This window comes from Prionailurus viverrinus, chromosome C1 (genome assembly GCF_022837055.1).
Source record: "Prionailurus viverrinus isolate Anna chromosome C1, UM_Priviv_1.0, whole genome shotgun sequence".
In the NCBI taxonomy this organism is placed as follows: Eukaryota; Metazoa; Chordata; class Mammalia; order Carnivora; family Felidae; genus Prionailurus; species Prionailurus viverrinus.
Window position 1 is genome coordinate 101,058,620 of NC_062568.1, and position 14,941 is coordinate 101,073,560.

The window sequence follows — 14,941 nt, forward strand, 5'->3', positions numbered from 1 at the left end:
ACAAGCCTTGAAAGTTTGCTTTTGTGTCTGCATGTGGTAGCTTTTTCACTGAAGGATATTTTCAGCTCTTTGTGAAATATACTACGTCTAATGATTAGAGAATTAAAACAAAAGATGCATTTGTGTTGAGATGGACTGCTGTGCTGAAGATTTGGCTGTCTCCTTAGTTATGTTGATCTTAAACATTTATTTTAATTTTTTTTAAATTTTTTTAACGTTTATTTATTTTTGAGACAGAGAGAGACAGAGCATGAACGGGGGAGGGGCAGAGAGAGAGGGAGACACAGAATTGGAAACAGGCTCCAGGCTCTGAGCCATCAGCCCAGAGCCCGACGTGGGGCTCGAACCCACGGACCGTGAGATCGTGACCTGAGCTGAAGTCGGACGCTTAACCGACTGAACCACCCAGGTGCCCCTGTATTTCACGTTTATACCTCAGCAAAAAAGACAATTTTCTGTGTATCGCTGACCTTTGGGTCTGATCACATATAATTGGAAGTGCAAAAGTTAAACTCATAAATGCCAAGAACCAACAATGAAGAGTTACGGGGGTTGTGATGGAAGAACGTGTACCACTGGGGCACAAAAAAATCGGAATAGTCAATTTTGCCTCTTCTGTGGCTTATTTATTTATAACTGGCTTTGTTCTGAACTGTAATCTTCCAGTAGGTAAAATCTGTGTCTAAAATACACATTGTTTGCAGAAGTTTAGACTAAGTGCCTGGGGGCGTAACAAAGAATTAAAAGAAAAAAATAGAGGCAGAAACCTTCTAGTTGAGTCATGTTGGCCAATGTGTAGATGCTGAAGACCTCTCGGATTTTCAGTTTTTCACCCATATGGTCATTTATATTCTAAGCCCTCAGGTTAAATCCAGGCAACAGGCAAGTTTTGTGTGATGTATGCAGTGTTGGCTCATATTTAAAAACTGACAGATTTCACATGTGCATGCACACTGCTATCTTGTCTTTTATTTTAAACTGGCCCAGTAATAGGCTGGAGCTGAGTTGCAACTACCCCATCTAGACAGGGTATGCATCCAATCTTCAGCTTGTCCAAATCCACACCCAAGCTGATTTATTGATTTGAATGACCTGAGTAAGCCTTATAGAGGTTTCGGTTCACAATCATTGACCTACATGATTTATTTATCATAGAAATTATTACATCTTGAGCCTCCTTTTCCTACAATCCCATGAGGCTCAGCCATAAACATTTCTCAAGAAGAGGAAATGAAGTCTCGGTCTATGTGTTACATTGTTTTGGATGCTAATTGGGATGGTGTAACATTTCATTTAAGGATGATTTTTGACACGTCAAAATCAAATGCATATGGTTCTGATCCAGTTAATAAATATACATTGCCATCTTTTCCAACGTCGAAGTATTGTAGAGAACTGATAAGTTGACTCACTTTGGCAGTCCACATCCCCCATGTTAGATCAACCCTCGGAGCCCAAGGTATTGTGATCTCTGAAACGGCTTTCATTGGTTCGTTCATTCATTCATTCATTCATTCATTCATTCTTTCAATTATTCTGTATTGATGGCTTTCATGTGTCATACTGTGATGAAACTGAAATTAGAAAGGAGTAAACTTGGACGCCTGGGTGGTTCAGTCAGTTGAGTGTCCGACTTTGGCTCAGGTCACCATCTCATGGTTTGTGGGTTCGAGCCCCACATCAGGCTCTGTACTGACAGCTCGGAGCCTGGAGCCTGCTTCAGATTCTGTGTCTCCCCCTTTCTCTTCCCCTCCTCCACTTGTGTCCTGTCTCTCTGTCTCTCTCTCAAAAAATAAACATTAAAAAAATCTTTAAACAAAAGAAAGGAGAAAACTTATTTCCCTGTTATCATAACTCAATGGGAATATAAGTATACAAGCAGACAATCATGATCCAATGAGATCAAATTCCAGGAGAGTGTCAGCACCAGGTGCTATGGGATTACAGAGTGGAGGAACCACTGACCATTTAACGATGAGGACCTCTAGGGTGGATAATGTCCAAGTTTGTTGTTGTTGTTGTTGTTGTTGTTGTTGTTCTTAACTATTGAATGAATATTATGCACCTTATTTAACATTGCTACCCGTATGTGTGGCTGTGTGATGGGTCTACATCAGATCTCATTCAAGGGTATTCTCTCTCTCTCTCTCTCTCTCTCTCAATTCACATTGTTGGAGAAATGGAGGAAGGGAGGGAAAGAAATTAGTGGGATGGAGAGGGAGAAAAGGAGGAAGTGGGGGCAGGCGAGGAAGAGGGGGAAAGGTTAATAGAACACTAGAGTTTCTATGACACTGGGGGCTCTTTAGCAAGGAACTTTGTGGTCTTCAGCTTGCCGCATGCCATAGACTGAGCAAACCGTTTACACTCTCCACCTTCAGTTTGAATAGCTCTTAATGAAGCATTAGTTTAGATAAGCCTTTCTCAGCTAGGGCTCCTTGTCTGAACTACAGAACACAGAAAATGATTTCAGTGACTAATACTTTGATTCTTCCAAGTGTATAAGTACTGTCCTTCTAAATGCACAGCGGAGAATTTAATTCATTCTGTACAATGGATGCCTTAAGGCATTCAGGCTTACTTCTTTCGAGAACGCTGCTGGGTTCTGCTGCTGCTTTTAAATGATTCATTGTTGCTCTGTCCCCCAGAAGTTCGGATCATGAATGAGGAATCTAGGTCACCAGGTGTTGGTGTGTATCTTACCTCTCTGTGTGATAAGAGCCTCAGCTGGAGTTATAGGGTTTGGCTTGCATGGGTTATCACTGCCGAGGCCTAGGTTGACATCGCCATACTTGTGTATAGCTTCTCCTTCCTTGAAAATGGAACACTCAGTGGTTCTGGAAAGGGAATGGAGAGGAACTCTGGTGATCTAATGTAGATTTTAGGGCTAGTCTTCTGACAGAGTGGCCAACAGTCCCACTTAGTTTCCAAAGAGAATGCTAAGTTCCAGAGACAATTATAAATTTAAACTCAATTCGGCCTGCCCTTGATCTCCTGGGAAGTCATGGTCCCCAGAGAGAGAATTAAAATAACAATAACAATGAAAATGGCCGCTACCATCATCGAGTAGAGGTTTTATACATTCCTACGTTAAATTCTCACAAGAACTCCTGGCTTAGTCTTCTTGTTCTCCATTTAACAGATGAGGAAACGCAGAGGAGCTGGACAGCTTGCCCCAAGATTCAGGGCTAGGAAGTGGCAGGAGCAGGTTGCAAGTCGATGTCTTGATAACCTTGACAACCTTGCACTATGTACCTTCCCGTCATGGCTTGGAGGAGTTAAGTTATGCTTCTGAAAGAGAGGAAGTGGCAAGAACCAAACGAAGACTCCAGATGTGCCAAAGCACCGGAAAGATTGGGCAAGCATGGTGATAAACAGGCTGAGGCTTGGAGGTACAGGGGTCACGGGGTTATAGAACTCTGGGCCCCTTGAACAGACACCTGAAACCTGAGAGTCCCAGGGAGACTCCAGGGTGGCTCAGTAGGTTGAGCGTCCAACTTCCACTCAGGTCATGATCTCACGGTTGGTGGGTTCCAGCCCCGCGTCGGGCTCTGTGCTGCCAGCTCGGAACCTGGAGCCTGCTTCTGATTCTGCGTCTCCCTCTCTCTCTGCCCCTCCCCCACTTGTGCTCTCTCTATCAAAAATAAATAAGAAAAGAAAAGAAAAGAAAAGGGCCCCAGATCCACACTCCTGCAGCTGGTGGCACCAACTCCAAGGCCACTGCTGCCCTGAACAGAACTGTTGCAGCGACCAGTGCAGACAGGGACAGACAGGGGAGATCCAGGACCCTGTTTGCAGGCTAGTTGCGCGGGGACTGGTACCGGTGCTGTTTGTGGATCTACGTGTTGGGCAATGACGATGTGCCCGTGTTTTTGGCGGCGAGCATTTGCTTTGAAATAGTAGAGCGAACCTCGCTGGTGCTCCATAGGCACGCATCCTCTGAGATCTGTTTCCATGTTTCCACGAAATTCTCCCCCAAGTGTGGTGAGTTCTCACTTTATTACGCACACCGTCTTCAGGCAAATGGAATGATGTCTGCAGAGAACGAGAATGCCCGAGTTTGCATCATTCCAGGGCGGCCCTTCCCGGTGACCTACAGGTGCAGGATCACGGAGGCCTGCCTCCCTTATCTGGGCGACACAGCTCTGGGTACCGCTCACCCTCCTGGTTTCCCTGCGGCATCGGCTGAAGCTGCTTCTGCAGGATGCTCGTTGTTTGAAATGTCACCTTTGCTTGGCTTCTTCTCCTTTTCTGTCTCTCCATCTGTCCGTCCATCTGTCAGTAGTTTCTCCTTAATAAATAATTTGCCCATCATCCTGGTCTCCGGATTTGCTTCTTCTGGGGAATGTCCCCTAAGACAGACAGTATTCGTGTTGACATGTTACCCATATATTTGATTCATTTTTATTTTTTATTCATTATATTTCATTATATTTATTCATTATATTTCATTATATTTTTTATTCATTCATATTTATTTTTATTCATTATTTATTTATATTTATTCATGTTTATTTATTTTTGAAAGAGAGAGAGCGAGCGCGCATAAGCGGGGGAGGGGGCAGAGAGCGAGAGGGAGACACAGAGTCCAAAGCAGGCTCCAGGCTCTGAGCTGTCAGCACAGAGCCTGACGGGGGGCTCGAACTCACGAGCGGTGAGATCCTGACCTGAGCCGGAGTTGGACGCTCAACCGGCTGAGCCACCCAGGCGTCCCGATATGTCACCTATTTATGTACTCGGTCGTGTCCCAAGCTCACGGACAGCAAAGTACACGGAAGAAATAGCACGGAGTTTGGAGCCGGGCGTTTCTTGCTGAACTGCATCGGAGCTACTGGGCCCCTCAGGCGAGGTAGCTCCCCAGCCTTGCTTCTTCCATAATGTGTGAAATGTCCATAAGGATACTTAAACTGGTGGAGTCTGAATTTCAAAGGAGAAAGTACTTAAAGCAGCTGGCGCTCGATGGTACTACTTATTATAACCCCAAACAAAAGAAGGTTTGAGACATCTACTCCCAGAACAGCCCTGAAGACACTGCATTTAAAATACAAATACTTTTCTTTTTATTATGTTTTTGCATAGTCCCTCTCTTATGAAGAAAAAGGAAAAAAAAAAAAAAGGTCTAATGGGGCTGGCCTTCACAGAGACAGTCAATGCCCGCTTGGAGGCACTATATTGTTGCCAATTTGTTCTCTCCCTCAGGAGGCACTGTGGTCTGTGGACAGAGAAATAAATATTTCTGTTTGTTTCTTCATTTAGTATACGTCAGGCCTGCATTGATTTTGGCTATTTCCCTCAAAGGGATGCATGTAGGAGCAGTTTTCACAGCACAGATAAATATTAAAGGCATATTTAGCTCCCCGTAGTAAGCAAGGCTGGAGAGACTGATGGGCCCCTCAGTGAAGGACGCGTGTGAAGGTATATTAAGGGCTAGCCGTCAAAGTGACCCACACGTAAGTCCTAAACAGTGTGCCTTTCAGAAAACTTGATGGCCTGTCATCTTCCCGTGGGCTTTGGTAGGGTAGGTCGGACTGAGCCCTGCATCATTTCTGTCCCTCAAGCCTCCAAGTGCTTCTCGCCTCACTCAGAGTTGACTGTTCTATTGACCGCAGCAGGGGCGGGCCTGATCTTTCCTGTCTCTTATGGAGAACCGAAACTGTTTTCTTGGAAGTCATATGGGTTTTGGGTTGGTACCCGTCTGCCCCGAGAAGAGGCTGAGAAAGCCTTGATGTTTATTCCATAGAACCCCATCCCTGGTGTGGGATAAGGGACCATGTGTTATCTTCTGGGTCATTCCAGACACACCAGACACGCTTTTTCTCTGTCTTGGTTCATATTATTCTCTGTGCCTGGAGGGTCCATCCCTTCCATCACTGCTAAGCCCGCTTATGCAGATCAGTTACTCAGGATCCAAGATTCAGCTCTAGCAGCGTCTTCTCTATTTGGTCCTTCTCGTTTCCTCTAATTCTCCTTGTCCCCATCACCTGCTGCCCCCCAGCCCCGTGTGGCAGTCTACTGCAGCTGCTCTACTCTACCAGACTGGTGCCAGGGACTGTGACGTCCCATGAGCCAGGATGAGGACTTGTCCATTCTGGATCCTTCAGTTTGGGGCACATAGTATGCATTCAAGGCATATTCGATCTTCAAGGAATAGTCATGGAGCACCTGGGTGGCTCTGTCAGGTGAGCGTCTGATTTTGGCTGAGGTCACGATCTCACGGTTCCTGAGTTCGAGCCCTGCCTTGGGCTTGCTGCTGTCAGCACAGAGCCCACTTTGGATCCTCTGTTCCCCTCTCTCTCTGCCCCTCCTTCTCCCCTCTCTCTCTGTCTCTCTGCAACGATGTGGATGGAACTAGAGGGTATTATCCTAAGTGAAATTAGTCAGTCAGAGAAAGACAAACATCCTATGACTTCACTCATATGATGACTTTAAGAGACAAACCAGATGAACGTAAGGGAAGGGAAGCAAAAATAATATAAAAACAGGGAGGGGGACAAAAACATGAGACTCTTAAATATGGAGAACAAACAGAGGGTGACTGGAGGGGCTGTGGGAGGGGAGATGGGCTAAATGGGTAAGGGGCATGAAGGAATCTACTCCGAAAATCATCGTTGCACCATATGCTAACTAACTTGGATGTAAACTAAAAAAAAAATAAATTAAATAAATAAAAATTTTAAAAAACAAAAGAAAAAAGAAGTCATAAAGCCAGCGCTGTGTCAGACACCGGACAAGATGCTGAGGAAATGAAAATATACCCTTACATTCCAGAATTAGAAGCTCCCACGAATGTCCAATTCCATGAGGAGAGGGGTTTCAGTCTATTTTGTTCACTCTGGTGTTCCCAGTCCCTCGGAACAGCGCCTGGCACGTAGTAGATCCTTAAATAAATATGTTATAAATGGAAGAATGCATTCCAGTTGGTAATAGCTACAGCTCTCCCAATGATGGATCCTGTTTTACATTATAGCATGAGAAATTTATTGCTTTGGATTGCCAAGTCAGGCATCCTGGTTTACAAGGCAAACATCTCTGGGAAAATGTGATGGAGGTATTTTAAATTTTGGCTTAACCCAACAGAAATCAATTAGACCCTTGTTTAAATTGGAGAAGTTCTGCTTCATTAGAATCTTAAATGGCACCCGGAGGCCAAGAGAAGCTGGTTGCTTTCAGCTCAAGCGCTCGCTGTCCGAGGCGCTGTGGTGGGTAAGTTCTCACCCATCCAGACATCAGCCGCCACCGGAAATACGTGTGGCCCTGTAGATTGTTTTATCCAATTTAGGGAGTTAAGTAGAAAATGTCTTCGTGATTGGAACTCATTTCTGCTCCTCCTGGGTTGTTAGGTCCTTCATCACAAGGGGAGAGTTTGTCTCCTCTGTCTTTATATAATCTGGAAGGTTTAATGGAGGACACTAAAACCTTTAGTAAATGACTTCAATAACAAGGTCTGTCACCGGCGTCATCCCCAAAAGACCCATGGCGGCGTCTCTGTAAGGGATTTTTTTTTTTTTTTTTTTTGATGGCACAGTGAGAGAATATCTTGATGTCCTCGGATAGTTTTGATTCTAAGAAGGAACAGTTAAGGAATTCCAAAACAGAGTTCCATTCCAAGACTAGAGAATCTAATGAGATTAAAGATACCTGTGATTAAAAAAAAAAAAAAAATACCTGTGATTGAGAGCAGTTAAAGAAGGGAGAAAGCATATCAAAACCTAGAAACATTTCCCCTATGAGTTTTGTCTTTGAACGTGCTATTTGTTAGTATTCCTCAGTTTAGTGTTATAGATGTACCTCCCCAGAATTATGTTTCGGGAAAAATCAGTTTCACACTCTGATTTTAGAAAAGATTAAGCCTCTCAGTTCAAACTAGAGAATTAGGGTATCATTGTTCCATAGTGGCAATTTTTTGGAAGAAAGGGAGGGGGGAAGGGGTTTAGGAGAGGCAGTCACTTGGCATATGGGACTGGAGACGGGGTGGGGAAGGCATTGCTGGGGAGCAGGGGCACGAAGGAGAATTCTGGAACTCCTGAATAAGGGAAGGGCACAAGCCTTAGGCGAGCCCCTTCTTGTAAGTGCCTGTCATATAAATTGCAGAATGTATGCCAGACCTCTTTGACTTTTCGATCCTTCGGATTGCCATAAAGGGCAGTGTTTGTGGGGGAGGTAGGGAGGATCTGAGCGGAGTGGAAATTACGATTTAGGGAGTCCAGTGGAGGGGCTCAGGTTGCCTCAGTGGCTGGTGAAAGCAAACAGTCCTATATCTGCATCCCCAAGTGTCTTTCCATCCTGACTCTCCCTCCAGCTGTCTCCGCCTGCCACAGAGGTGTGGAGTTGCATCCATTAGGATTTCTACCCGGGATGGCCATGCATCACTGTGTGATCCTGGAGATGATGGCTTGCAGTTAAGCTGTCCCTGGGGGCTTCGCAGATTTAGCGATTCACCCTCTTGGAAAGTGTGACTGTATTAATATTGATGCCCCTGGGAGAAGGGTTCTTGTAAAAATGGAATCGTGGAACAGTCACTTTTACTGCCTTAGCCCATTTGCATCCATGCTCTAGAGGCATGCACAGGTATTTTATGTTTTAGCATTGCTTCTTTGTGAGCAAAAGAAAAGGAGTGATGTTCCCTGAAATAAGATCTTGGTTTTTTCCAAGCAGAATCAATAGGCAGCCTCATTTCAGGGAAGAGGGAGGGGCCTGCAATAGGTCTGGAACCTGCTCCGTCAGACAGCACAGGGGATTCACCCTGACCTCTCGTTCTGTCCTGTTGCAGGACAGGCAGTTGTGAGAAGAAAGCCCAACATCCTGTCTCACTACCGACCCCCTCGTTCATCCACGTCCTCAAACCACAAAGTGCTTGATCGCCTGGCCCTTCCCCAGGGACTTTTGTACATTGCTTCACACGAACTCTTACGCACTGGTGTTTGCCATTGCTGTCTAACTTGATGCCACAAGGCTCTTGACTTACAGAGCTGGAGGACAGTGGACTTGAACCTGGGTTTTCCCTACTCAAGGGCTTGTACGTTGAGCAAGTGGGCTTTCTTGCGTATTTATTTATTTACTTACTTATTTAAATTTATTATTGATTGATTGATTTTTTTTTTTTTTTGAGAAAGAGTGTGAGCAAGGGAGGGGCAGAGAGATGGGGAGGATCACAGGCAGGCTCCGCGCTGTTGGCAATGTCTGCAAACAGTTTTGATTGTTAGAACTGGAGGCTAGAGTGTTGCTGCTGGCCTCTGGCAGGTAGAGGTCAGGGAGGCTGTTAATATCCTTCGATGCCCAGCGCAGATCCCAAAGCAAAGCTATCCAGGCCAAATGCCAATGGTGCTGAGGTTGGAGCCCTGCCTTACGGGATCCTGGTCGCTCAGCCCTCGGCTCGTAACAGTTGCGGGTACTGATGCTTTTTAAAATTTTTCCATCCCCTTCAACCTAGACCGTTGGCCATCACCTTTCTTTCTTCACCGGTGTGCATTTACAGTCAACAAACTCTACTCAATGCCTTATCTTTCTCTGTTCCTTCCTCCAGAAAGACACTAGCTATTGTGTTCTTTTTTTTCACTCATTGTGAAATAACAAGTTATCTCATCAAGCGACTTTTTTTTTTTTTTTTAGAGGTCCCACTTTAGAGCCACCAGGAGAAGAAGTTTGACAGAAAGCCAGCTCTGGTTTGGGAGTGCAGAGTCCCGGAATCTTCAGTCATGTGGAAGCCATTGTTTCCATTTCTAAAATTCAGAGTTGACCAGGGCACATTCTCTGCCAACTACAGTTTCCTGGGGAGTCTGAGTGGAATCTCTGACAAGAACAGAGTTTTCGGTCGATCACAGGGAGGAGTGTTCATTTGCTACTCTTTCTTTGATGAAGCTCATAGCAATTGGGAGTAGTTGACATTGTGGATAGGAAGAAGGAAATAATGGACATACAAAGGATCGGTTAAAAAACCTGGGCTTCCATAGCAACAACTTAATTTATTGGTTGGAGATACATAATTTATCTAAATTATTATGACAATAGCTTTGGCTCCCTATAAACATTCCCTGAAGCAGGAAGATTCCCGACTCTACCTATTTTATGTTGACAAATGAAAAGAGAAAATATCTTGAGCGTTATGGTGCTATCCAAAATCTTCTCAGTAGATGTTCTAGTAATTAGATGTGTGTTCCGAGGAAGCTTCATTGGAATCAAATATGCCGTTATTAATTGTTGAACTCAAATGATGCCTCGTGTTTGTGTGCAATGTAGTACAGTATTATTTCTTGTTTCTATGTTTCACTGACCATATTTCCCTTTTCTAAAAGCTCTTTAACTGTCTTTCCTATTTAGAAACTGCCATATTCCTCTCACAGATGACTTATGGTTTCAGAAGGAGAAATATAAACAGAAAGGAATTTTCCTGATACGTAACCCAGTATTTTATTTTCAGGATTATAGAGTGTTATTGAATTTGAATGCGATGTGCCTGTAACCTCTTGGCACCCACATTATATTAAAAAATGTGCATTTGATAAAGCCTCAGATATGAACCTATGAGTCAGTGCAATTTTTCAAAGCCATTGTGCAGAGTTCTGATGACAGCAATAAATACTGAAATATCAGTTTAATAATTGGATTCTGACAAGTTTGCAATTGTGGCCACACATCATCCAAACTGTTTATTCAGCACCTCTTAGAAAAAAATCGGAAGATGTTTTTGTGCCAGACATTTTTAAGTTAAAAAAAAAAAAAAGAAAAATAGAGAAGAAGTGCCAAAAAGCTCAAATCTGAGTCTTCTGCTAAGTATTTTGCATTGAGGAGCAAGTTACAGTCAGACCTATATTGAAATCTTGATTCCTCATTTAAAAAAAAATTAATGGTTATTTATTTTTGAGGGAGAGGGAGAGACAGAGTACGAGCAGGGGAGGGGCAGAGAGAGAGGGAGACATGGAATCCGAAGCAGTCTCCAGGCTCTGAGCTGTCAGCACAGAGCCCGACGCGGGGCTCGAACTCATCAACTGCGAGATCATGACCTGAGCCAAAGTCGGACGCTCAACCGACAGAGCCACCCAGGCATCCTGATTCCTCATCTTAATCCCACGATGACCTTGGACACTTTATTTAACCTGTGGTTTTAAAACTTTTTACACAGGGGATGCCATAAAAATGAAATGAGACTGAGCATAGTAGGCAGTTCTTAAGAAATTGTACCAACAGCTCCTCTGGTGAAGGGAATGTGAAATTTACAAACACCATTTAAAAATCTTAATCCTCTCATTCTTTCTTTCTTTTTTTTCAAGAATCTCTGAAGTTTGGGGAAGATGAAAAGAAATTAGCTGTATGTTCAATTTCTAGTCGTATCCAGCTCGGATGAACACAGGACACAGCAACGGTGCTCTAGGGACTGAGACTGTATGGAAACATTAAGGACGCAATAGCCAGATTTTTAGGCACATTAGGAGTGGGTGGAACTCTGTTGGATTTCTTCAAATGCTGAAAGAATGAGTCTAGTGGGAAGGTAATTGCTCTCATGCATGCCCATTACCCTGTTATCTTAATTCAAGTTCAAAGATGAAGAAGGGGGTAGCTTAGCTTTTTTGTGCGCGTTTATGTTGCTCTTCAAATCCAGTTGAAAGTCAGCTGTTTTTAAGTCCTCTGTCACTTATGACAGTATGATTTTGGGCAAGTTGCTTAATCTTTCTAAGCCTCAATCCCTTGATTTATAAAGTGGTACTGATCTGAGTACCTGTCCCTCAATGCAGTCTTGAAGATTAAAGTAGATAATACACACGGCATACTTAATAATCATAAACTCATTATCATTACTATTAAAGTTTATTTATTTATTTATTTTGAGAGCGAGAGCGTGTGCATGTGGGGGAGGGGCAGAGAGAGAGAGAATCCCAGGCAGGCTCTGTGCTGACAGTGGGGCTCAATCTCATGAACTGCGAGATCATGACCTGAGCTGAAATCAAGAGTCAGATGCTTAACTGACTGAGTCACCCAGGTGCCTTTGTTATTACTATTATTATTATTATTATCACTATTAGTAATCTCCCAGAATTCTTTTCCATCTGCCCTGGCTCTTCGGGTCAGATTTCACCCGGGGAGGAGGGGAGAGTTTGAATAGCAGGTGAGTTTGTGAGCCTTTAATAGCAGCTGCTATGACACCTTAGGTTCAGGAACACTGCCAGTTGTAGTGATGACCTTGGAGTCTGGTAAGAAAATGAAAGTGTGATATTGACAGCAGCTGAGGCATCTGCAATTAAGCACCTTGTCTTTGAGCACTTGATTGCATCTATCTATAGATGTATATATGCGTATATACTTATTTATAAAGTATAATTAAGTTAAATGTTTCTGGTGAGATTTCTTTTAACCCTTCCAAGGTGTTTCCTATGGGCATCTTGACTGCATTTGTTTCTGGAACTAAACTTTGTTGCGAGACTTTCTAAGGGATTCTAAAAGCGCGTGTATTTTAACTTTTGCTTTACATTAAAAAAAAAAAAGTCTTACAATGGAGATCTTCACTGTGATTTACAACAAAATGAAAACTTCAGGAATTATAGTTGCTTTCATCCTGGGATAACATTTGCTGTTTGCTGGGAATGAATATCAGCCATAAAAAATAGATGGGAACTGCTTATTTAGTGTTTTCATTTGTTGTAGCAAATCTATCTGTCAGGCGAATTTGACAAGATGAGCACCCCCAGTTTGATTCATGCGGGAGGAGCCGGGGAGCTCTGCCGAGATTGGACTGAGGCCTGGTAGGTGAGGGAAATGCAGGTTAATAAGGAAATCCAAAGAAACCTCACAGCCAGCCAACTTAGCGCGACAGCACTGTAAGCCTTCGGGCGCCTGATGGCAACATGCCTTTTAGAATTTTTCCAGCTTTAAATTTGTACCATGAGGGTGCCCCTCTTCGAATTTGGATTTTAGCTAACAGATTACTTTTACACTGCTCTGAAAGCTTAGTTTCTTCATAGAGTTCCTTATAGGCAAAGACATTTACTAATCTGTTCCACAGGACTTCTTAAATACCTACTATGTTCGGAGTAAATGCTACTGGCTGTGGGAGGAGTGAGTGAGATTGAGTTGCTTGCTCTAGAGGGCAGGGCCCAGGCAGAGTAAACGTGCCTACAAACAAGCAAATGCAATGACACGGCAGGAGCATTTCAGAAGTGATAGCTTGTGGGGCAGAGAAGAGAGAATTGCCATTTATTTACACTTGCAGGGAAAGGTGATCTATCCTGGAAACGGTTTCAGGGAAGAGATGACGCCCAGGTGAAACTTGAAACATTAGCAGGTGCCTGTCAGAGAAAAGATAGGAAAGGCATTTTAGGAAAAGATGTTGTCCCAGCAAAGGTACAGGGCTTTTGCACCCCACGAGCTTAAAATGAGGCTCCCATGTGACTTTATCCGGTCACTCTGGTCATGCCCACCAGCTAAAAAAAAAAAAAAAAATGGAGGAACTGTGTGAGATGCCCTGTTTTAAAATGCACCGCAAACAAGTCAGCAGTGTGGAGATTATCTTATTTACTTCTTCCCAGAATTCCCCTGATTAGAAATCACTCCATCAGTGTTATGCTGGCATCCTGGAGTGGGAGTAGGGTGGGGAGCTACAACAGTTCGTTGATTGTAGATTAGTTGTAAGAGGTATACACGTTTCAGATACATTAAAATGCGAATAGAAATGTTTGTTCTAGAGCCGAGGAAGTGCAGTATCTTGAGCCCCTCCGTTCCACCTACTCCAAGTAGGAAACTGCCATAGACGTTTCATCAGTGGGGCTGGTTTACAGTTTACTGAGTCACCCAGATAGCTGGATCTGCTCAACACCTTTGGCTTTATACTTTACCAAGGTGTAGCAAAACAGGCACCTGCATCTTGTCCCGGAGCTCCAAGTTCATGGGTACCACTAGCCTTTACTGAATATGTTGCTGGTCTTTACTGCCCATGTTTTACACGTGAAAGCTTGGAGAGGTTAACCATTGTATCCAAGGCCACACAGAGGGGAATCAGTGGACCCACAGTTTGTCTCCAGGCTGGGGAATCTGTACTGTGTCTGTCATATAATGCTTGCTCCTTAGTTTTCCCCTACTCACCCTGATGACATAGTCCCGAGTAAGGCTACTATAACTTAATACCTTATTTGTACTTAGTAATGAAGACACGACCAAGTTGAGGATGGTCTACTTTTCGAAAGAGAATACTTTCATCTGCAGAGCAGAAGCAAACTAATGAAACGAACCTGGCACAGACTAGATTCACCTAGTACGTCTTCTTTTAACCTTTTAGTTATGCGTGCTCCAAATACCGCAAAGCACAGAAACAGCCACAAAGGGGAGAAATGCTTGTGTTTGATTTTGTATCAGGTCAAGCAAATTAAGAGGTTGAAAATAATTAAATAACATTTTGTGGACAGTGTTTAGCTTTCGGTAAGTTAATAAGTACACTCTCTAGTAAGCTGGAAAATGATTGCCTCCTTCATTTGTGTGTAATATTATTTGTACTCTCTTCCACCATCTTGCTCTGTCTTATTCCAGCTCTTAATGGCAGGTGAATGGTGTCCTCACTAAAGGTGGTAAAAAGTTCAGATTTCTCTGCCATGTGCATTGGTCCAGTCTGCCATTTTATTTTGGTTTGCTCTTTTCCTTAAACCGTCTCTCTGTAGGGGTAGGAGTCTGCGTGCCTACTAGCCTGAAACCTTGGGCTTTCACTCAAGAGTCGTGGACAAAATCCTGCGGGAGATCTAGCCTGCTGAAAGTGGTTCCCAGTTCGCCACTTGAACAGGCATAGTGGAGATGACCATCTGTTCGTGTGGTTGAAGCCATGTGAGATCTAACAGATTGCTGAGGGCAATGAGGATCCCCACTCCTCCTGGTTTGCAACCCCAGTATCTCCATTGCAACAGTTCTGGCATCTGAACCCTCATCTCTATTCCACAGCCTCCGCCTCGCCCATGTGCATGAACGGGGG